Source organism: Daphnia pulicaria, chromosome 1 (assembly GCF_021234035.1).
Source record: "Daphnia pulicaria isolate SC F1-1A chromosome 1, SC_F0-13Bv2, whole genome shotgun sequence".
Lineage (NCBI taxonomy): Eukaryota > Metazoa > Arthropoda > Branchiopoda > Diplostraca > Daphniidae > Daphnia > Daphnia pulicaria.
In genome coordinates, this window is record NC_060913.1 from 35,527,342 (window position 1) to 35,552,411 (window position 25,070).

Genomic DNA, 25,070 nt, shown 5'->3' on the forward strand with positions numbered 1-25,070 from the left:
GTTTTTGACGTCTTGGTAACGTCCCATTGTTAATACCCCACCTACCCCCTTCTTCACAGTTCGTCACAGTGGTCTAGACACCCACCTCCCTCAGACCGTCACGTCATATGTGAACGGCTCCAAACAGATCATCAACAGATTGGATATTTGGTTTGTTCAGCGTATTGTCTTAAAGGAATCTGCAAGGGGGCAGAAGTGTGTAGTCGCGACATCCTAACCGACCTCTTTGATTTTTTTATGTATATAGGGGTATATATAGGTCAGAGACAATAACTCTTAATAATCAGAAAGAATGTGGCAATCGGTGTGTGACTTTCAAAGCCAGGCTAGCCATCTTCGTTCTATGCCTTTTGGTTCCCTATTTATAGACCGGCAAAGTAGCCGGATTTTGATAAGCTCCTCCCGCATGTTCCTAAACTTTAACACCCATTTATTGATGCCCTGCCCTGAACAAAAAAAATCTGAAAAAAATCAGGAAGTAGCCAATCTTCATGGCTACTTAAAAAAAAATTGTTGTCCCCCGTCAAAAATTCTATTTTTGGGAACGCCGCGAAAATCACCTTTTTACATAAGGTTCTCTCACGCGTTGCCAAACTTTCGGTAGCTACTACTGTATGTCATTTCAAAAACGTTTAATGTATGGAAAAGTCTGTCAAAAGAAATATATAATAGTTCTATAACAACAGTTAAGTCTAAATAGTAAATAGATTCATTATTGGAAATTCTGATCTCATTCATACTACACGAATTGCAACCTTCCAGAGGATCTCGAATTAGGGGTATTGTTAGATCTACCAGTTTTGAAAAATGTGCGATAAAGTATCTGTACTATGAAAAATTATTTTTTTAATAAATTTATTTTAAATCTAAACATACAAGAATTTTATATTGCATTTTCTGAATTTTATGGCAATTTCACAAACATATCAATTTTTGGATCATAATGTTACATCTTATCAGTAAGTGGACAAGAATAACTCCACAAATTTCTTGCTACCTACTTCGTGGTAAGGTAAAGCCACAACTAGAATAATATAACAACATTAAATTTGTTTGTTTCATTACTATTTTTCGAAAATCAAGTTACCCACACTAACTACATCAGTAAAAATTTTTTTGAACAAATCTCAAGAATTTCCATAATTGTTCAAAACAACCACAACTAGGGTAAAAAAAAACCAATTAGTGGAATAAACGCTACCATAAAAAACTAACGAGGAACACATTTTATTTTTTGCTCTTGTAATGTAGGTAAGAAAAATTGGTGCACATAATCCTATACATCTTTTTACAATTTGCAAATTGGAATTATTAAAAAAAAAAATTTAAATTGGAATATAGGGATTTGATATTAATCGACAAAATAACTTCCAATGAACAATGTTTCAAAACTTGGATTAAGTTACGTTTGTATAACGTACACGCAATTTTATTTACAGATAGGTGCATTGAGTGTACAACAGGAAAAATGACATAGTTAAATACTGTCATCCTTCTGTGTGTTATTGCATCACTGCCACCGTTGTAACGAATGCAGCCAGGAACTGATGCCAATGCAGTAAAATAATAGGCGACCACCTCTGAATAAACTCCTGGCGTGGTTACGTAGTGACCAAAGTACTTTAACCACGAGAGATTTTTAAAAATTCTTATTTTAAAAAGCCGAACGCTTACCACTCTTTAAGACCGAGAGATTTGAAGAAACAAAAGTTCCTCCAAATACTATTAACCTGAGAGGTCCCTGGGGAATTTAGCGGGGGGTGACGAAAACAGTTTTCGAGACTTTGACGCTCTTGTGGTAATCTGATCACGATGTGACCTATCCCATTCGACGTAGAATTATTTTTACATAATAGTTGACTAATATTTACAAAAATTTAACGAAATCAACGGGGTAATAGAGGGGTAAAAGCACAAAAAAAAGAAAAAACTTCTAAATTATAGGAAAAATTTCGCTTCTAAATTTAGAACGTGCCGCATCACTTGATAGAAAGAACAGCTTTTCTTCTTTGACATATACAACAATAAGGGACTTAATATATTTTTTTCGTGAAATATCTTTGATTGAAAAACACACCCAAATGCAAAACTCGAGTGAAGCGACAAATCAAAAGAGACGAACGTTTATGTAGTCTGCTATCATAACTGCTTGTTTACTTCTTTAAAAAGACTACTCTTCTTAGGTATCACTAAAACTCGGCGGTAGGGGAACTAAAACTTGGGAAATGCACTCGGGTTCGTCATTTTGTCGTCTGCTCTAAAGGCTTGAACAAATTGGCCACAAAAAATTCTGCGTATTTATGGACGCAAATCGCACAAACAATCTGATGGAGGCGAGCCATAGAGCATTCAACGACCTTATAGGAACTGCCCATATTCTAACCCATGAATCTAAATGAGTACATATTTTCAATAAAATGCCAAATCACACAAATAACCTTGCAAATTTTCTGTTTTTTCAGATCGGCTTCAAGAGTGGGCTATGAACACGATATACATCTATCTGGCTGCGAGGGATGGGGCCCCTGTGAGATACCGATGGAGAATAGAATTCGATAATAGAGACAGGGAAATTTTGGCTCTACAGAGCAATTTACAGAACGGCCGGATCACGATACGTGCATTCCTCATGGCGGCTGCCCACCACTTCGATCCTGTTGAATTGGAATTTGGCGATCAGGATATTGAAGTAATGAATCGCCCCCTCAACGAGCTACGTGCGGCCTTTGAAGCCTTATTAGATAATCCAGTTGCCGTCCCAGTCGCCACAGAAGCGCCGGTACCAGTCAACACAGAAGTGGCTGTCCCAGTCGCAGCAGAAGCGGCCATACCAGTCACCGTGGTTGCAGCAGAAGCGGTAAACCCAGCAGCAGTTGTCGCTGTTGAAAATCCTCCGGTGGTTCCAGCCATAATAGGTCAAGGGCCGGGGAGGGCCACCTTTGAATAGCGGATCACCAAGACATTGGGGAAAAAGAGTAGGAAATCTTGATCCGGTAGCTGCCGGACCACCAGCAGAAGTAAGGGGACGACCTCGTGGCTGCCCTCCTAAACAAGGGGCTCGGGCGCGTGATCCGGCTTGTGGGGCTCAGCCGCGCAGCCCGGCTGGTGTTGTGGATCAGTCTCCCGCCCCAAGGAGACGACACCGTGTCCGCCCGCGATTTTAAAACAAATAAATAACATTGTATTTTTTACCCCCATTGGATATGCCGAGATGTTATCCTAAAATGTATGGATTTCATTTTTACAATTAAAATTTAATGTAAAAAATTTTCCACACAAAATACGAGGTATATTTATCTACAAATTAATTTACAATAAATTAAATAATATAATTTTTTTTTCAAATTAAGAAAATTGATGAAAAGGGACAGATATATTTTTTGAAAAAATGTCAATTGCAAGTGTGATATATGCTTTTTAAGAGAGAAATTTCTCCGAATGAGAGGAAAACAAAAATGGCTGAAAATATGGATCTGTGACGTTCCGGCCCACCACCTTTCCGGCTCTACCGTTCTGGCCCGATTTTTTTTTTAATACTGTACGGCCGGAATGGTATCCATTCCGGCAAAATAAATGTATCCTTTCTGGCCCCAATTATATAAATTTTTAATGAATAGGCCGAATAAAAGTGATAAATGAATAAATGGAATCGATATAATTATCAATAATTATTTTAGACTTATCTAATACCAATGGGGAGAACGAATGAGTATATCTTGAAACGTCGGGATTTAATTTTGTAACATCTCTACGTTCTTTGTAGCTCGTTAACGTTACTCGTTCTTAAGGAATATTCGACTCATAGGCATTAGACATGGGGTTTCTGGATAATATTCAGCGTATTCTTATTTATTTTGCGGCGACGTGTCTAATTTGTGACGAAACTATGGCTGTAAATGCCCAAACCATTCCTTGTCTTGTTTGTTTTGGGTTAATATGCAGAATTTGCTACAACAACACTCCCGAACGTAAACGAAAAGGTAAGTGTAATGAAATTTTCGTGATGACCAGTTCGTTTTCTACTCACATATCATTAGGTATTACAAAAGCCAAATACTTATTGATGAAACGCAATTATGAGTGTTTCGAATACCGATGTAATCAATGCAGACCACGACCTACTGTGGTAGCTACTCGCCGTAGTAAACGACAAACTAAAACCACAACTACATCACAGGTTGTTTGAAATAATTATTTGTATATTATATACTTTTGACACCGTTTTCCTCGTATTCGTTTTTAAAACGTATAGCAGAACCAGCCTTGGATTGTGACAGTAGGAATCAGCCGGAGGCTGCCTCATCATCACAACATACGTCAACCGTCGACGAAGTGTCTCGTTTAGCTGAAACTACGATCACAACTACACCACAGGTTGTTTACATAACTATTTGCATATTAAATATTTAGACACCGTTTTCACCTAAATATTCATAACAGGTTGCAGAACCAGTAGGGGAGACCGGGGCTATATGGGATACTTTTTTTCTTTACGCTGCCAATTTTTTAAATAGCAGAATTAAGTTAAAATAAAAATATAGGAGTGATTCCCATGCATATCTCTACATTAGGTTATTTTTTCATATTTTTTCGTTAAACTATGTAATAGTTATTAAATTAAATGTATAGAGGAAAAAATTAAGGAAACACAAATTTTTAGGGTTAAACGGAACAGAGCCAGGGGCAAAACGGAACACCATTTTTCTCTGCAACGGATGGATTAAATATATTGAAAGACGCACTAATGAAAAGGAAATTAATTTTTCTTTCAGAATTACTGTAATTTTATTCATTCTATTGAGTATAAGTGGAGATACAATCAAAAAGGAAAGAGGTTTTTTTTCGATCTTTTTTGGTCGTTTAGCTGGCAACAGATGGCTGTACCATTTAACCCAGACCCCAACAACATCAAATAAACTAAATTATCAAATACTTAGAAACAAATTTTTTATAAAATAAAATAACTATCTTAAACTAGAAAGAAAACTCTATCAAATAGCTATCTGGGTTTTATAAAAATATTTAAAGAAGTATAAAAAAAATTGAAAACTAAACGCCAAAAATTTTTTGTCCGATTCCCATTTTTTTCTTTTTTCGAAAAAAACTCGAAATATTAATCAGAAATTCAGGAAAAAAATTTAGAGGATAAAAAAAACATCATTTACAATATGCTTTATTTATTTCAGCATTTTTAAACAAATTGTACATATCAAAACTTCCCTGTACATTTTAGCCCCGTGTCCCGCATAGCCCCGGTCTCCCCTACTGGTAGATATGATGGAGGCTACTTCTTCTCCAAATTCGTCTACCGTCGACGCAGTGTCTAGTTTAGCTGAAACTATAGCTCATAAACGTGCTGCTGGTGTCCATGTCGATGCACCGGCCAATAAAAGACCTATATCGTACGCAGGTGGACCACAAAGGGTATACTTTACAATGATACCTCACTTGCTGTGTTTAAACTTTTTTTAAAAAATCAATTAGGAAACACGGGATTTTTTTGCCAATCGCGCTCCTGGATGGATACTATCCCCAGTCAAAACCATTGTTTCCAATAATACTTGTGTGGGAGGTTTCCTTACCACTCCTGCCGAAGTAAATGTGGTAACTGTCTCTGGGCCCAGTCAAAATTAAAGCACGCCACTTGACGTCGGACGGAAGGATGCAAGGGTGGATGGTCAGAACAACGAGACTACTGGACAATCCTACACCATTCCAGCTTCGAATAACAATTCTTCCTTGCTGTCCGATCCAAACTCTGGCTCAACATCCAGGGATTCCACGAATTCCTCCCGTTTGAGCTCGCACTCTCGTTTATCGGCTTCAATGAGTTCGCGCCTTCGTTTATCGGCTTCAATGAGCTCGCGCTCTCGTTTATCGGCTTCAATGAGCTCGCGCTCTCGTTTATCGGCTTCAATGAGCTCGCGCTCTCGTTTATCGGCTTCAAGAAGCTCGCGCTTTGCATCTTCAGCGACTGAGGTATACAGATTTATAAGTAGTTAGTGTGTCATTCTGAAAATAATTTCATTCATAGGATTGGGTTGTGGTACAAGGGGGAGGACGCTGCTCTGCTCCAACTTCAATCCAGGGTGGATGCTTCAAACTAGGAAGGAAAGGAAAGCCAACTAATGGCGGTAGAAACCAAAAATGGCGATGCAACAAACGAGACATCGTCAACCCAGAAACTAAGAGAAAAGTAACGTGTGGTGGCCGTGTGACTCAAGTAGACGACGAATTATTCATCGATGCTCCACACACATGTAAGCCCGATCCTACTTTACGAGTAAGCATTCCTTTGTATGCTAAAGCTAAGCGATCCGTCCGTGATGCGTTATTTGAACCTGCTCCTCAGTTGGTTGACCCTATTGCACATGACACTTATAAAGCTCTGTCCAAACGCGATCGTCGCAACCTTCCAAAAATGAATAATCTGTTGAGGGCTGCAAATCGAGCAAGCCAAACTTCGACCAAAAACCCCAATAGATCTCAGTTTTGATTTTGATTTGCGGCACGTCCCGGCAAACTTTATTCAAAGATATTATTTGGACCGATTCAAAGAGGAACACACAGCGTATTGTAATTTGTGCGACTTACCGCCAGTTAAAGAAATTAGCAAAGGCAAGAAGATGGGAAGCAGATGGTAGATTTTCTATTGTCCCCAAACCGTTCCATCAGCGTTTTGGAATCCACACTACAATCAGAAAGAAGGGTTATGTTAAATCGGTACCTCTCCTCTTTGCTTTTATGTCTTGTCGAACCACAATTTCTTATGTCAAACTTTTGTGTGCTTTTGCTGAACTTATTAAGCCGTATAGCCTTCGTGGTTCTTTACAATTATTAGAAGTAAGTCTAGATTTTGAATCAGCAGCATGGACGGGCTTTTCAAGAGTTTTCCCGGGAATTGAAATTCATGGTTGTTGCTTTCATTTTTATCAAGCGATTTTCAGGAAGATTCAGAAGCTTGGTTTATCTAAATTTTATTGTAACAACCCTAGAATACGTCGGCTTTGTATGAAACTAATGTCTTTAAATTTATTGCCCCATCGTTTCATTAGAAGCTCCTTTAACAACCTTAAATCTCAAGCCCGAGGAGCTCTTACGATTGCTCTTTTTAACTATGTCGAAAAATATTGGATCAAGCATGCAATTTGGAAACCCAAAATGTGGTCATCTTTCAATGTGGCCATTAGAACTGTACTAGATACTGATACATAATAATATAAGATACATATAATATAAGATACTGATAGTCCTGTCGAGGGCTATCATGCTAGGCTAGGTAATGTTGTAGCTCAAAATTTAAAAGTTCCAATAATATAATATTTTCCCTATAGAAACAAAGATTTGATGGCTTCTAGCAGTAATGAATAAGACGCTCAATGGCGAGAAAAATGGCTGCTTCGGTTGCCTTGGATGATTGTAAACAGTATGATTGAAAGAGCTGATCGCCCTGTTTATAAATCGTTATGTCAGTTGAATAACGACGCTGCTCTCATAGTACACAACATTACTATCTTCTTTGAAGGTGATTATGTTAATTTCTACTGTTGTTCTTACTTCAAGTTAAATTTTCTGTTAATTATTAGTTCATTACTGAATTAACACTCTTATGTTTATTAAAACTAATAACCTTAATTTCCATTAATATCCAGGAAGAAAGCGTAATCGTTTTGACAGACGATTCGACGTTACCCGAAAGTCCCATTCAGTGTACGCGCCAACAGTTAATAAAAAAAATGGCTGCTCTGGAAAAGGAACTGGAAGAACTAAGAGAACAACTTACGTCAAAAGAAGAGTTGATTGATATTCTCATCAAGGAAAAAGATGCATTAAAGATGCGCTTAGAATACGAACAAAAAGAAGCAGCAAAAGCGTAGCCAGCTTCCATTTTGTGGTACGGAGGGAAGGGTAAACAAATTCTTGCCAATTAGGGCCGGAATAGAAACCATTCCGGCCGATCAGTAAAAAAAAAAAAAATGGGCTGGAAGGGCCAGATAGACGTGGGCCGGAACGTAAGAAACCCGAAAATATCCTTGGTACTAGTTTAATTTAAATTTTAAAAAAGGCAATTATAATAAAAATTTTATTTTACAGATAAAATTTCTACAATAAATTCAAATAATTTTCATTCTGGGGGTAGGGTGGTCCATTACAGATCTATGAAAATTCACAAAAAAGAGAGTTCTGCAACATGACCTAAAACGATTGTTCAAGCTGGTACAAACACTCAAATAGACAACATTCAATGGAATTTGAGAATTTTATTTCGAAACATAATTCCATAGCGACGAAAACGGCTACGCCTAACATCCAAGAAGCATTGCGCTTGATTAAGTCTACCATTTTTGGGATAGAGCAATTCGAAGTTTTATTGGATCCAGAACTGTTGGTATGTCATCAATTATTTTATATTTTTTATAACAATTCAACAGCTAACGATTCTTTTATTTCCCTACCTAAATTTACACCTTCGCAGAATGGAAACCAACAAACACGAAAGATCTACTTTTTGAGTAAAACACCAGGGAAGGTTGTTCTTAGTTGCTACACTCGAATAGAGTGTGTCTTTCTCTCCTGATTATCATAGGAGGTAAATGAGATTTAGAATCCAAATACTAGTTTTCAATTTGACACGTCCATGCATGCCAAAGTCTGATGCTGTAGTGGTACATCCGATTCATATTTTTGCCCAACCTGTTGAAGAAGTGGATAGCTTGAAGGGCAGTGGTACACGGAACGAAAGGTAGGTAGCCGGGGCAGCGGCTCGAAGGGCTCGCACAACCCAGTCGGAGGAAGAGGACGAGCTCCAACTCTGCTGGACCAGCTTGGGAAAATCAGGAGACGAAGACTCCAGCTCGACAGAAGAGGACAAACGTGGATTCTACCGGGATTTGGAGCGGAATCCAACATTCGCCGCAGCTTTCGCCAGAAACGAAGAGGCAAGAGCAGCACGTGTCCACTTCAACGCTCGACCAGGACCAGGAGGTACACCAGGGGGAGAGAAACGAGGTCGGCGAACGAGTAATTGCCAACATTGTATTCTTAGGTTATGGCAGCAAAAAAACTGCTAAATACAATTGGTAAAAACTAAAATGCATTCTTGGAGCGGATCGTTACTCCTCGACTGGATGTGATTAGATTTTTCTGTGTGTCAACCGATAGGGCACTTACTGATGTAATTTTTTTTTACTTGTTAAAGGTATCAGTGTTCATGAAGACGAACATCATGCAAACATTTGAAAAAGATAAAAATAAAGAATTGGCAGCTGTGAAAGCGAAAAATATTGAGCTGCAAAGAAAAAAGGGAGATTTGACTAAGAAAGACGGGTGAGCTGTGAAGAAAAAACGAAGAGCTCCAAAAGAGACGACAAGCTGAGGGCGCTCTAAAGGAAAATGGATGATTTGTGTCTAAGATGTTAGAGGGGGATGTAGATTTGAGTGTGTGAGTTACAGGAAGTGTTGAACAATTTGTTCTTAAAATTGAAAAGAATTGTCCTGGTTAGTACACGCTTAATTTTCTTTTCTTTCATTGGGTACCACTGTGATGCACCATCAAACGAATGTTATTTATCGTATAAAGACCCACAAAGTTTGAATCGCCATATCAAGGATAAAAATCGTAATATCAATCCGGCAATCATCAATCCCCTTGCAGAACTTATGCGTTCTAAAAAAAATTCGTCCCGGAAGGTCCCCACAAAATTTCCTTCCTCAAAATCTCCTCCCAGCAAGATTTTTTTTAAATAATTTTTTATAAAATTAAGTCACGCAGCAGGTATAGTTCAAATTACTAACCGCTCTTATTTGTCCCTCCGCAGATCTGAACGATTTTCTATCTAACCCATCTAACGGCTCATCCATTGAACCGGCCAGAGAAATCTGGTAGAGAATTGTCCCTGATAATTCTACATACTATAATTTTCATTGTAGTCTAGGGTCATTGATGACAATTCCAACGAACCATTGAGGAATCTTAGTCACAAATTGTGAACAAAGGTTAGGTGATTTACAAATCAAAGAGGTCGCTCTCATATAAATGAAAATGTTCCTTTTGAAAAAAATGAGCTTATTAAATGAGAAATTAAGGCGAGAGAAAGCGAGAGACAGCGACCTGTCGATGGGAGAGTGGGTCGTGTTCTGCCGATTCTAGAACAAAGAAAGAGGGGTGTTGAAATTGGGGGTTGAGAGAAGACAGCAAAAAAATTAGGGGGTGAAACATTGCCACATAAATTTGGGAGAGAAATGAATATATAGGGATAAACGACATATTTTTTTACATTTGTTACTATCTGTCAACTGAGCCGTCGTTGAAACTTATCATCTGCTAGAGAGCAGTAGAAAGCATTTTATTATTATGACTTCCACTACTTCAATAGTGGAAAACTTAGATGCTACGGATTACCTGAATGATGTAGTATTTTTCTATATTTTTCTTTGGTCGAAGTTGTTATCCAGCTAAGAGAAAAAGCACTTTGAAAAAATACTTCCATAAGAGCCCATGTAAAAAAAGTGTATGGTTTTATTAAGATGGCGGATTGCAGCGTTGTCGGACTACAAGAATCCTGCTATCCGCACGGTGCAAGAGGTCTATCAACGCATTTCAATATGCTAAAAAAAAATATGATTATACAGTCAAGCGGACTTTTAAAAAATTCAATCGTTCGCGCCAGGCGAACGCGCCAATTTTTTTTTAATCACTCTAGGAAAATTTTTTATTATTTTGATGAATAAAAAAAACCTAGTCGCGATCAAATCCTTGAGATGGTCGCCACAGGTTTTGGTCGTTTTCATATGGAATCACCCATAGGTTTTTTAAATAAATATTTGCGTAAACCTTAAAAAACGCTCAAGTGTAGCCTACGCTTAAGCTTCACGTATAGAAACGTGCATCCGCGACTATATATGAGTATTTTGCCCGTACCTTTACTACTACTATATTTCTGATAAAAATAACTTATTTTCTAGAATTATTGAATTCACTTAAGGTAATGTAAATTTCTTGCATTTTATGGAAAGAATGTATACTTCAATATTTATCACATGATCAATGATATATCCATAATTCGATACTATTAAATCATATCACATTGGATAAAATGTAAAATCAATAAAACATTATGTCAATCCAATGTAAAAAAAGTGACTTAACCTACGGTGCAACGTCACAGATTAACCAAGGCATTCGTGATATTGCAAAATCGATGTGGAGCAGCCAACTACTGCTGAGCTGCAAACTGTTAAAAAATGCTGGTGAATGGCATCGAAGTTCTTCTAGAAACCACTTTCAAGGACAGAAGGCTGGTGATTAAATTTGGAATTGAGCTCATAACGGAATATGTAAACCGTGAATACCCATTTTTTAAATAATTTTTAACCATTTGTAATATTGTATTTTTAATAAGTTTTCTATACAAAACGACGTTTAATTCCCAATATTTCCATAGCTTTATTCCGAAATTGATTTGATATTCCCTCAGGCAACCAACAGAATTCGCCAAAATATGCTAGACCCAGCCACTTATTGTGGCTGCTGCACATTTAATGAGGAAAATAAAAATTGACACAGTGTTCAAAGCTCCCCGCTTTGAAAAAATCAAGGAAGATTTACGTAAAAGCAGAATTTACTCATTAACAAATTAAACCAAACTAATTTCAGTAATTTTTACCTTTACAAACACTCAGTCACGAGCAGCTTGCGAGTTTCTCATTTTAGTTACCTGGAACGGATAAGAGCGTAGTCATTTTTTATACTACAGAGAGGTGCGACACTGAATATTTTCCTCTTTCTGTGCTCTTTTCTGTTATCTCTTAACTTTTATTTTTTTTAAATAGGAATATGCCGACCGAACGCAATCGATTGCTTTCAAAGTGTAAGAAATGCATCAGCTCACTCTTTCTTGGAAAAATATCCCCCCCCCCTCTTTCTGGAAACAAGTCATTTTCCTTTCCATCCTTTCATTACGCTCACCTTGCGTGGTGATCGCGTTGACTTTGTTTGTCGTATAAAACCCCATCAATTGCAGTACTTTCTTTAGTCAACGCTGGGCTGTTCACCCAGTCTAGTGTTGATTCACCCTTTCGCGAGTCAAGTGTCAGACCGTTTATTCGACCTGCTACTGGCCTGCCCGCCTGCTCGTTCCCCGTTTTTTAACTTGTCGTATTTGTGTCTTTCTTGTGCTTGACGCTGGCTATACGGCTACGGCTGTGTGAATGCCTCCAACCTTTTGAGGCATGTATCGTCTTGTTATTTAAATTATGTTGACGTTGTACGGGAATATACCATCGAACGAAGACTGCAGCTTCCCTGTGAGAAAGGTTCTCACAATAGATATACGAACATCCAATAACAGTAACATTTTGCAGCCAGTAAGCTGTGCAATGAGTGCCTCAAAATGACTCCTCAGTAAACGTGTAGGTTCCGAGCCTTTAAATAGCGATGGTGTTTTGCATAAATATGCCCGTTCGAACAGTGTGACAGGAATTGTCGAAGAAGTAACCAAGTGCGACATCAATATTAAAAACAGTAGACTGGAGACCCCGTTAACTGTTTAACTGCCAAGCACTCCGCCTGCCATGTCGTCGACAAACTTGTCCAACTAGTAGCCGAAGTAAATTAACGCGATAATCAAGCCAATCCACCCTGTGGTTGACCACTTTCATGTCAAAATTGCACTGTCGACACCTGCAGCTGCCCAGTCGATATCATTTAAGTCATCGTAAGGGCGGAAAACAGCAAAAAAAAATTTACTTTATTCTCTCTAAAATAATCCCAAAAGACGGACGCAAGCCATCACGGCTTAGCCGTGGTGGCGAAGAAAACAAAATTAAGGTGGATATAACTTGGTTTAAAGCAATTGGAGGGTAGCAGTGAAGAATAGAAATAAGAACATGTGAGGAAACGGGAGAAGAAAACATAGGAAATATCAAGTGCTACCTGGGAAATACAGTTCTGCCTGAGAGTTCGAGATGTCATCTCGCAGGGAAGTAAAAAGTAAATTAAACAACGGGGAGGGAATACAAGTAAAGCGGTACTTTTCAACCGCCGGAAAACGAGAGACCCGCCCTAGTGACGAATCCCCATTCCGGCGGTTTCATCCAAAGCACCGGAACGACCTGATTAATTCTGATGATTCAGTAAGTCGGTTTTGACCCCTAGATTTCTCCTCAGTAGAGAGATGCACCACCAACAAATTACCCATTTGATATCGACATCTTCCATTGTTCTCATCGATTCCCTTAGGGACATTACCCTGTCGACGTCCATATCTTCGATCGCCATCAACAATCCGGTGCAGTAAATCTGAGTGGCACCTGCAGGTCTAACAAAAAGAATCAAACAAATTGTTCCTACTATCCCAATTCCAGCGGATTCCTCCGCTAAATGCCGATCTGTCGACAGAAAATATATTACCCTCATTATTGCACAAATAATGACGAAATCCAAAGTACTCAAAATTTTTCACATTCTTGAAATCAGTCTCCAATCAGAGCACCTCTCATGAAACTTCCCAACTTCTCCTCGTCTTTTTTGAGAGGTACAAGGAACAAGCCTTACCTATTAGAACACAAATTGTCTTAACAAGTTTGAATTTGAAGTCGAATCAGAAAATTTGGCTGGGAAGCTCCCAATCAACGACAATTTACCCCCTTTAACGACCAGTCTGCCAAATGGGTTCAAATTGCGTCAAAAGTTCGCAGCATTTAGCCAAACTTATTCCAATGATCCACCGAGTCGGTTTTACTTTCTTGATTAATTTATTAAAAACTTAAAAAATTTGCCATTTTTTTTTCATTTTTTTGCCATTTTTTTCTTTCCTTTATCGCGCTCGATTTTGCGCGTATTTTTGCTTAGTATTTTTCTTTTTTTTATTTTACTTTCAGCTTTCTCTTTTCTTCTTTCCCACCTCTCTGTTCGGTTCTTTCTTCGATCTGTTCCAATTTCACCGTGAACATAGTAAAGCTTTATTGTCAATGGTGTCCAAGTTTAGACATTATCAAGCTTCGATAGTGACATTTATTACTCGTGCGCTGTAAACAACCTTCAATTCATAGTTTAACTGAGTGATCGTGACGATTTAGTGACGTTGCGACACAACAACTACATTTTATACACAGTCCAAGTTCATGACTACGAAACGGAAATTTTGGCCTCGATACCCGTCGTGCGGTAGGACACCAAACCGTCGGTTACACCCTGAACTTTTTCTCCCTTCAGAAGAAGTATTGGCAGCTTCCAAAGTTGCAACAAGCAGCGACATTTCAAGTACGCCTCCTACACCAGTGAACTCAGCCGCTTTCAGTATACAAGTAAACGATACTAAAAACAACGATAACAATTCTACTTCCTCCAGTTCAGCAGAAGATAGCGACTCCGATTCCTCCGTAGGAACGGTTGAGCGCGTCCCGCAACTCCCTATTGTCGTATCAGCAATGGCAGAGAGCGTACAAAAATTTATTGCTTCTCCTATTTTTGCGGCCCTTTCTTCTGATGATGTTTTGGATTGGTTGGAACGATACGAAATGGCAGCTGTTTATAATCGCTGGTCAAACGACGATCGGGCTCGCAATTTTCCTATGTACCTTGATGGGGCGGCACGGAAGTGGTTTTTAGTTCATAATCATCCAAACCATTGGGAAAATCTACCAATAAGACCAAATCCGGCTACGTTGCCCCAGCTACCAGCCGCGACGGGATTGAAAGATCAATTTACTGCGGCATTTAAGCAAACCAATTTTTCTTTAGTCCATGAAAGCAGGATTAGACAAAGGGAACAGGGACACGAGGAAGATGTTTTCTCCTACTGTTATGACATTGTGAATATGTGTCGTATGGTTAACCCTGCTATGTCGCAAGAGCAACAGCTTCAGTATCTCTACCGTGGGTTAAAGCCAACATTGTTTGCAAAAATATATCCACTTCAACCACCGACAACAGCTGAATTTTTATATTTAGCGAAACTACATGCGGAAACTTCAATTTTGCTGAACAACAAAGTTTTGTCACAGTCGCTGTTAGCGGTTTCTCAGGAATAACCCCACACTGCTTCTCAGACACCTACACTCACTGATTCTGCTCAGATTAATCTAGTTACACAATTCGCGGAAATTTTAAATCAACTTAATCAAACCATTCAAGGTCTTCGACGACCACAAAATTTCATCCCTCACGCATCACATTCGCCGTAGCAGTGGGATATATGACGTCGCAGACGACGTTCCAGCTGTACGTCTTTTGGAACCAATACGTGCCTCCTGTGCATCTCTCTGAAGAATTCCGTTATTTTGTGTTTGGTTTCTTTTGTTTGGATTTTTCAATTATCTTTCGTTTCTTTTCTTTTCTGGTCTTCTTTATTGTTTTCTATTATTTTATGTTTTGCCTATATATATATATTTTTGTTTTTGTTTGTTTGTGGGTGAGAATGTCATGGTCAATCGGGGCGATTGAATTCAACAGGGGGGATCTGTCACGAGGAACTAGGGCTTACGGCCTGTTCTTCGTACAGAACACCCCACATTGAGTTTCACTTGTAACTAGTGCACGAGGAACTAGGGCTCACGGCCGGTTCCTTGTATACCCTTCATTGGGTTACCTTCCCAGCTAGAAAGGTTATCAGACGTGTTAGGCCTAAACAGACATGTGTATGGCCTGGCCGTCAGGGAACCATGTAATTGTAGCAGTGTTCTCTGTGGGTTTGGGTGGTTGGTCGCTTTCCCTTGAATAGACGGGGAAAGTGTGCCTTCTCTCTCTCTTTCTCTCTCTCTTTCTGCTTCTAGACGTGTTCAGTTGTAGTGCTTACCAAATACACGCCTTTCAAAGTAACATTGTCACAATAATAATATTAAAACAAGAAGGATTCACAGGGCTTGCTGTGAAACAGTAGCTTAGAAGAGTTGGAAGTAAAATATGACGACGGCATTATTTTTCCGTACGAAAGGTAACGTCCCATGGTTTTACACGCTGATATGCAGGCTTTGATTTCCGCCACCTGGTTGGTCGGACGACCCGTTTGATTTTTTCCAGCTCGGCTATGGAGATAATATGTAAGGCTGTGCATACAAGGGTTAGAGATAAGGCAACTTGCGGTTGCGAATTGTTGTGGAACCCATCTTGCTATCTACTTATTACATCAGATAGAGGCAACTAGTATGAACAAGGAAAATTGGGAACAAAGGAAAACAGTACAGCAGTACTAGACAAAAGGGAACAAATGGGCCTAAGAAAAAGCGAAGAAAGGAAGCCCACGGTGAGGCTCCGCTCTAAGGGGAGAAATGTGATGGCAAAACGAAACCACTGAAAACATTTTTTGGTTAATTTTGGAAAACAAATCACGTTAACCAATCGTAGGGAACGGTTTACAAAGAGATAAGGGGGGGGGGTTGACCGAAATACTCGGTACAGACGAGTTCGCTTAAAAAAGAAGAAGGAAAAGGGAAATAGTAACAAACTACCTCGAAAAATTTTTTTAATTAGGAAGTCATAATGACTTACTTAAAAGATATTAGGATTGTAAAAACAGTTGACTAGACTAAAACAATTTTTCCTTTCTTTTTCCTTCCTCTCGTCGGAAACGGAATTTTAAAAAAGAGTGTACCGTTAACACCGTCGAACGTTTGGACGGACGGGAACCGGAAGATAAGATAGAAGACACGCCTCACCGACCTTGGTATGGTCTTTTGGGCAGGCGGATAAAATGTGAAACCAATTTGTGAGATTATTTTTTTTACGGGGGGGAAGCGTAACATAAAAGTGGGTCTGGGAAATGCAGCGATTGAGAGGACATGATGATCCGTCAGAGAAGCGATGTAATCCGTTCGCCACCGTGCCGCGACGAAAATTAGACTGTGTGTAAAGTTATTTTTTTTTTTTTTTTGAAAGGGAAAAGCCTTTCGTCCCCCCCCCCCTACAACAAATTTTTCTTTTTCTATCCTTTTACAAATATTCTGCTGACCGTCGGACGTGTGCCTACTATAACAGCAAATTAGCCGAGGCAACCACTGCCAAAGCTAAGGCGCTGTTATAAGCCACACGGCGGAGTGTGTCAAGGCGCTAAATAAAACAAAAAGAGAAATATTAAATTAAAAGTCTGCGGGAAAGAGGGAAAGAGTGGATTAAATACCACGGAAGGGAGAGAAAATTGTCACTCTTGGCATGTGAAAAGTTCTAGTCAGTTCATAGTTCAATAGTTCAATAGTTTCATCAATTTAAATGGATAGCTATATATTTGGAAAGACAATGAATTGAGTGCAATACAACCAACGGCTCATCTCTCTACGCTCAAACTTACATCAAAGTTTACAGAGCTAGAAGATAACGAAGCTCAGTATTTGTTAAATTCCCACGATATTTTTGAGAGATCGGAATACGAAAAAATTAATGCTGTCAACGAAATCGTAAATAAGATCCGCGAATCTAATACAAGAAGCTTGTCAGCGATTTTAGTTAACGAAAAAGAGGAATCGCGTTTCTGGAGTTTCATCAGTTGGGCAGCGAAATTCAAAGCATCGTTAATTACAGTAGTTTCAGTTTTCATCCTCACCATCTGTGTGCTTTTTCTTCTATGTAAGTATAAATCAAGAATAGGAGGGCTGCAAGAAATTTTGACCCATTTCGCTGTGGGGGTGCAAGAACGCAGACGACGACAAAATAATGTGCTGACAGAGTAGCCACCCAAGAAAAATCAAAATTGGAAACACAGCAATATACTGCCCCCACTTGAACAAAACACATTTCGAAATTGATATCGCATTTCTCCCTCCTCAGCAAACTATTAAACAATTAACAAAAAGCTGTTCGATAGTTCTCGACAGACTTTGTCAGTGTGCCCCAAGACTTCATCGAGTTCATTGTTCGTGAAAGTTGTCCCTAATTAACCCATCCCTGTGCTGTGCCATGAGTAATTCACGTAGAGTTAACGAAGTCCGTGCCAATTGTGAACCGTTAAACGGCGATGGACTGCTCCACCGTTTGGCCAGACAAAACAACTACAAAGAGTTAGCGAAAGTGTCGCCGGGCCCGGGGGTAAATTGCCAGAACAATCGTATGGAGACTCCATTGATTGTGGCGGCACAAGCTAGCGCAATCCGCACCATCTCATCCTTAACAGCTCTGGGAGCTGACGCCGACGCGCAAGACGCCCAAGGAAACACAGCTTTGCATTACGCGGTTCTAATTTCATCAGAGGGCTATTGATTCTCTCTCGTACGTGTACGCGAATTTCAATATTCCCAACTCTGTTGGACGAACCGCAATGCATTTTCTGTCAATTAGTAATAGTCCTAACTTGGCAAAACTATTGAGTCGCGATGTGTTCAGAATAGATATGGAGATTACTGATCGGGATGGCAACACCCCATTCATGGCTGCTGTCAGATATGACAGCAGTCGGATGGTTCAGTATTTTCTCCAAGTTGGTTGGTTGGTTGGCGAGAAAAAAAAAGAGAAAGATGGCAACACGCCGTTGCAATAAAACCCGCACCCATTTTTTTTTGTGCCTCAATATATATATTTTGTTTGTCTCTTTTCTTTTCTCACTTCTCTTTCTCTATCGTCCTACCATTTAAATTCCCCGAATTATGGGGATATATCCCTATCCACATTTTCTTTACTCTTCCTACATGCCCATTCCTCCTTTACACCTTCATTCCTATTATTAGTTTGACACGTATAGTGCCATCAACGAACCGGAGCCACTAGCCCCAGTTTTTCTCTCCCCGACGGAAATTTATTAACACTTGCAGTGACCACAGTGCCCACTCCACCTATTTGACAGTTCCACTTTCAACAAGTTAAAACTTTTGTACTAAACTTTCAATTCCAGAAATGGAGACGAAATTTTATGTTCCAGTGGTGGTAAGCAACATCCGTGTCATAACCTACTTCGCTACAAATTTGGCGATAACCCTCATCCGCAAACCCGTGGCGGAAGGGTTGAAATGTGTTCTGTAACCGGTATCTGGCCCGGACGTATCATTCATCGACCCGGCAACGGCCCGCGTATTTCCACTTTTGTGGGGAATACGCCTCACCCTCACGACTAAAGATCAGCCAATATCGACAATAGCGTACATCGTGCAAGACGAAGATATAGGAGCATCGATAATCATTGGAATGGATACAATTATAGCTCTCAAGGTACTATAATAATAGACGAGGAGGAACACAAAAATCCCCTCTTCCCAATGCCGGGGGACGAAAAAGTGCTTTATCCATAACCGGTGTGGGCCACCGGGCTCGGTGTCACCGGCATACGCATCAAAATCGGAAACGGCAGTCGTACCGCACGACGCCCCGGACCAATAATACGACTGCGTGACCAGGTCTAATTTTTTCATCACTGGATTAGCACAGAAATTTTTCGTAAATTAACGAAAGGTATCAGAAATTATGTAGCCGAAGCCCCGGTCAATTTATATGGTTCGACAACACCCAACTTAAAACGAGAGGGATAGCGACCCTCGAAATTTTTATACTGGGCGATAATCTTCTGCAGGATTGCATCGTCGTTGACAATCAGTGAGGATTGTATTTTAGGCCTTGATGCTCTGTAGGAGCACAAATTTGTCATTGATGGGGGTGAGAAGAGAATTTAGGTCTTTTAGGTCAAGACGACTACGCCGGACTTCTTACCGACCATTATGGCAGACAAGAAGATCACGATCAAGGGGAATGAGGGGGTGGTCAGTGCAAATGGAGCTGTTGACACATATATTAGTCTCGCTTCCCCGAGTGGGAGGTTGAATGGTTACAACAAGTTCATTTTGTAATATATATGCTTTTGGCTGACTACCCCGCTTGTGAGAATGGTGGTTTCTAAAACTGGCGAACAAATTTGCTTCTGGCAAAATTTATTTTAGGGGAGGCTTGTATGTATTGTACGGATTTTATTCTCACTTTGTTCGTCTACGTGTGAAGATGCCACGTTCCAAGCGAGTGCGCAAAAGTGTAAACTACGCAGAGTCCGATCTCAGTTCACTCACAGAACCTAGTTCGCAAGTTTATGATACGTCACGAAGTCAATCACGTCGTGCACGCGATAAACTTCCCTTCTCCCCTGCCTCGCATTCTGTGGTAGAAATTACTCCCGAAAGGGCTACTAGCCGCAGCAGTATGCCTCCTTTGGAACCAATTTGGCCACCGACACTTCTCCCCGCCGAAGAAGAAAACTTTCGTGCTCCGTCTCCCTACGATTTTGTCTATCAGAAAGAGTTGGAAGCTTCCTATTTAGGGGCTCTACTAACAAGTAAGTTGTTTCTAAACATTTGTTTAAGTGTTCATACTTATGAATGTTCATAACATTTTTCATTTATTATATTGTAAATTTTTTTTTTTTTATTTTGTAGGCCAAACTACTTTTGAACGGATTGCTGCTTGTCGCGCCTTCCGTACGCAGATGGATGCATTACTTAATACTTTGTCGCCTGATGACGAGTATTCAGTTATACCCCCGGATCGTTATTAACCCCTTTTTTTTAATTGTCCTGGTTATTGTATCTCAACAAAGGAAGTATTATTGAAAATAAAATCCCTTGTTTCCCTTATTCATTTTCTTTTTTTTTATTAATTAACTGTGCAAAAGGCTGTATACTACGCCCTTATTCTCATTTTAATTTCATTTTATTTGGGAGCAAAAAGAAAAGCTGTGTAAGCTGCTAGAATATCAAGATGAAAGGTAATACTTTACGAAGGTAAAACTTTCCATATTACTAATTTTTTTTCCTCTCCATAAACTTCAAAACTATTCTCGATTCTCTCCGTATTAAAAAATTCGAAGCATGATCCTTTATTTTATTTTTTTTTCCCCGCTCTCCACCCTTACACCCAATTCCCCACCAGATGTTTTTTTTAAGTTAAGGCGCATGTTTGACTGTAAAAATCAAATTTTTTTCCCCTCTTCCCCCGCTCAAAGAACATTTTTTTTATCCTCACTCCCTGCACAGTCCCATTTTTTTAACCCCGCTGAACAAGTATGGAAAAAAACAAAAAGAAAAGGGAGGATCACATTAAAGGAAGGGGGGAGGTGGGCCCGATCATAAAGATGTCGGCCGCCCACACACTGTACGTATAGGCATCTCCGATCAAACAAAGCCTATTCGTCTTTCTTAATAAGCGTCAACAAGGGCCACACATCTTCGTTGAACAACGATCTCGTCAAACGAGAATATTGAAACCCGGAGTTAGTCCACTCCGAACTCCAACCCATGCAGAATGGAGAAAAGAGTAATCAGACAACTCGAAATCAACAAGTTGGCAAAGGAGGCCAATTTTTCAACAAGTTTAGCTATTTCACTCGTACGTGAAACGATCGTGAAGTGCGCAAAGTGCGTGTTGCTGCCCGTACAGGGCCCAGACATCGAATTTTCCGACCCAGTAACAGGGCGCGTGTTCCCTATCCTTTGGGAAACACGTACCTTTATTAACTTCGGCCGACTTCGGCAACACCCCAACAACGGCAATCCTATATGTCGTTGCCGACCACGAGATAGGATTCCCACTAATCTTGGGGATGGATACGCTGATAGCCCTGGGAATGGAAATCAGCATGAACGAGAACAATCCCATGAACCCGTCATACCCGATCCCGGGGGAGAATCTACCGATCTTCTCGACGGGATTGGCCACGTCAATGGCGTCAGAAAAGTTTCTCCACGACAATGCCAAAGCAGTAGCCATCGACTACATCGACCCACCATTCACCCCACATTCACCTTTGTACCGTGTGCTATATTCGATTGTGTGTTCTGTTAAAAGTTCAAGTTCTCTTTTAAAATGGAATCCCCACGAAGTGAAAGTTCCAACGAAAGTGATGACCGAAGGGTCGAGTTCGAAGAAGGGCGGGTAGTATACCTCCCGAACAATATGCCCGATGAAAGGGTTAGGGAATTGCGTAGCAGTCGGCAGGACCTAGAATTTTATCACCGCTACAACGCGGTAGACATTTGCCTAGGTCCAGGTGAGGACCACTGGGAGGCTCTAGGCCGCCGAAGTGAAAACTCAAAAAGATTAATTACAGCAGTATACATGAACAGGCTCTCGGCGGCCGTCACAAACGACGATTGGGACAAAGTGAGGGAAAATATGAGGGCAATACTTGATGTGGATCCGGCCATGAGACGTTCACCACTGAACTGGAACGTACAGGATCAGGAGCAACATCACTTCCACTACGAGCCCGTTGGCGCGATAGATATAAAAGTAGAACGAGAAGAAGAATACGAAGACTACGGAGTCCCGTTCGTGAGACGACGGGAAGAACGCATTCAAGATTTCAACGACGACCAAAGAGAAGAGAATGATGGCCACGTATCCCCGTTCGTGAGATGGAGACAAGAACAAGTTCAAGGTATCAACAATGGAGACGCATGGGGAGACGAACCAGATTCGTGGGCCATAGCATCACCCAGAAGAAGCCCAGTAGACCCACGCCCAGAAGAGTGGGGAATGTATTGGGACCCACCGGCAGCGCCCCAGCTAATCGAAGATATTCCTAATTGGATTCAACAAGGAAAAGTAGGCATTTACAATCGGAGCGGGTTGCCTGCGGAGGACTGGGAGCGAGAAGAGGAAGGAAGTCCCGAAAATTTAAAAAAATTTTGTTCTGCTTTTCAGCCAAAATGTCTTTGTTTGTTTTTTTTGTTTTTTTTAGCCAATGTAGGTCTGTGTAATGCTTTTACATGCTTATTACGTATTTATATTCTCTGATATGCTTATCCCAGAAAAATATACTTAACCTTAATGAATCAAATAAGAAAAATTTAAAAAAAATAAATAAAAAAAAATAGTTCAGTAAATATGCGAAAGAAAGAAAGAATGAGCAGTAGGAAATACAGGGAAGGGTGAACAAAAAGAAAATTGAAGAACATAACAAAGAATGAAAAAAAAAGGATTAGAAAGGAGCGAGAGAAAGAACGAGAAGGGGCATACTGCATATCGGTAGACTAAAAGGGAGAATAAGAGAAAGTATGCTATGGGACATCGAAAATACTATTTGTGTAAGCCTAAGGACTAAGATTTCGGCCCGGGAGAAGCACTTTTCAAATATTTCCGTTATGATGAAATGAAATACTTTTAATTTCTAAAAATATTCTTTTAACTTCAAAGTTAACAAAATTCAATAAACTTGAGTTAAGTTTGATAAACTTTTTGAAACGAGTTTCAAGTTTGCTTGATCCTAAAATTTTTATTGAAAAATTTGTAGGAGAAAGCAAGTAATTCTGGCTTCAAAAAAGTTTACTAAACACTAAAAAAACAAGTCACTCAACTTTATTAAATGGACACAGTCTAAACATTTTAAGTATCGACCCAATTAAACAGTGAAATGTGTATGTAGTGTCGTGCACGAAAGCTCAACACGAAATGTGAAACACAACTGAAAATCGTAGAACTTTTAGGAACTGCAAGAAAGGGGCGTTTCAATTCAGCAGAAATGGAGAAAATGTAAAATAGTCGAGTTGCTATTGGTAGGAGATTTATCGTGGATGCTTTGTGGGCGGGGATGGTAACGGTTCTATGCCTGACCAACTGATGTTGTCCGGAAAAGTGTAGGTCTTAATATATGGCCAATATACTGGTGTACCCGAACTAAAGAAAGAAAAAAAAACAGATGCTGGAAGCATGGCGCACATAAAGAAAATATAATGAAATGCTTCAAGCTGTTTGTGACGTAGTGGTAGGACTATACATAGTCTGCACCGCTAATTGGGAAAAAATATAAAAAAAATTTTTTTATATTTTGCTTTTTTGTTTGCTAATGAAGTAAGATATTTGAAAAATGTTATTGCACGTTATGATGGTAGCCCTATTTTGAATTAAAATGGATGATTAAAATCGCTATACGTGAATTCTTTTTGAGGTGCGAGTCACGCGATATTCCATTATGTATATATGATCTTTGATAGGACTATATAGTCTTAAAGTTTATATATTTTATACCAAGACACTTCGCGCATATTTAAGCAAATATCAAACTTGATAGGCAACAAAATAAATATAAGATATTTGAGTTTTTTAACAAACATTCAATTAATTTGTTTGACGATAAAATACGACACGAAAAAGAAATAGGGAAGAACTATTGCCAAGTCTATTGTAATAAATTCACGCTCAAATTGTATTAAAGATCTGGGAGGTTTCCTATACTAATAGGCCTGTATGTTCGGGCATATTCTGTTATGGTTATCACATATATGGCCAAATATATATAGGCCTACATGCTATTCGTGTCTGCTGATGCCAATATTATAATTAAAATATTCAAAATAAATATATTTTCAACTATATTTACTTGAATTAATATTTCCGGTGTATAATTTTGGGACATTGTTGAGGGGTGGGTGGGTAAATGTACTGGTTGGTACTGAAGATGGTAGTAGCTATACTGCTATAGTGTATGTAGATATATAGGCTATAGTAGATATCTTATCGGTGATGGCCGCCTTTTTTCGAATTTTTCCGATTTGTTACGTATCAAACCGTCGAACTTTTTTTTCAAATATGAAAAATGGGCGAAAATGAAACTGTTGGTGCACAGGTGCTCGTCGCTATCGTGTTTTTTATGTGTCGCTAGGGCTTTTCTTCTTTTTATAAAGGTGCTGGTTCTTCTCTCATGAGATCTCACAAGAGACTGTAAAAGAGCTTTCCAGCACGTAAATAATAATGAAAATAAAAAGGCCAGTGTACCAATCCATTCAATCCAGCCTTATGGCCTATTGTTTTAGGTTGGCGATATTTCCGAGAAGTTAAAAGTGCGCGAGTGTTTTCTCTCCTGAGGTTTTACCTCTTGGGACAGCAGCAAAAAGATCTTTTTAAAATCAACTCTACATGAATCAAATTCCCATGAGTGCATCAGAAGTCCCTGCTGCAGAATACCCGCCCTTGGACCTTTACACTAAACAACCTTGTTGTGCCACTTTCTGTATACTTTAGTGTATCCAGGGGAAAACGAACTGAGGAAACCATACTCTTGCATGGGCTAGGTGTTGGAATAATCGAGAGGAAGAAAAATGCAAAGCGTTTTCTAGAGCAAAGCTTAAATCATTTCATTCATTGAAAAACGTTAATTATATAGCTGTAC

The 25,070-nt window shown here is 39.5% G+C and overlaps 1 long non-coding RNA gene across 1 annotated transcript; it reads right to left on the reverse strand.

Annotated features, from left to right (window-relative positions):
- Positions 1 to 7,663: 7,663 nt before the first annotated feature.
- LOC124312356 lies at positions 7,664 to 19,656 on the reverse strand. Its single transcript, XR_006910479.1, has 3 exons — positions 19,645 to 19,656; positions 19,425 to 19,430; positions 7,664 to 7,766 (listed from the first exon to the last, which is right to left on the reverse strand). It is a non-coding gene; the product is annotated as an uncharacterized LOC124312356 (long non-coding RNA).
- Between the last annotated feature and the right edge of the window lie 5,414 nt (positions 19,657 to 25,070).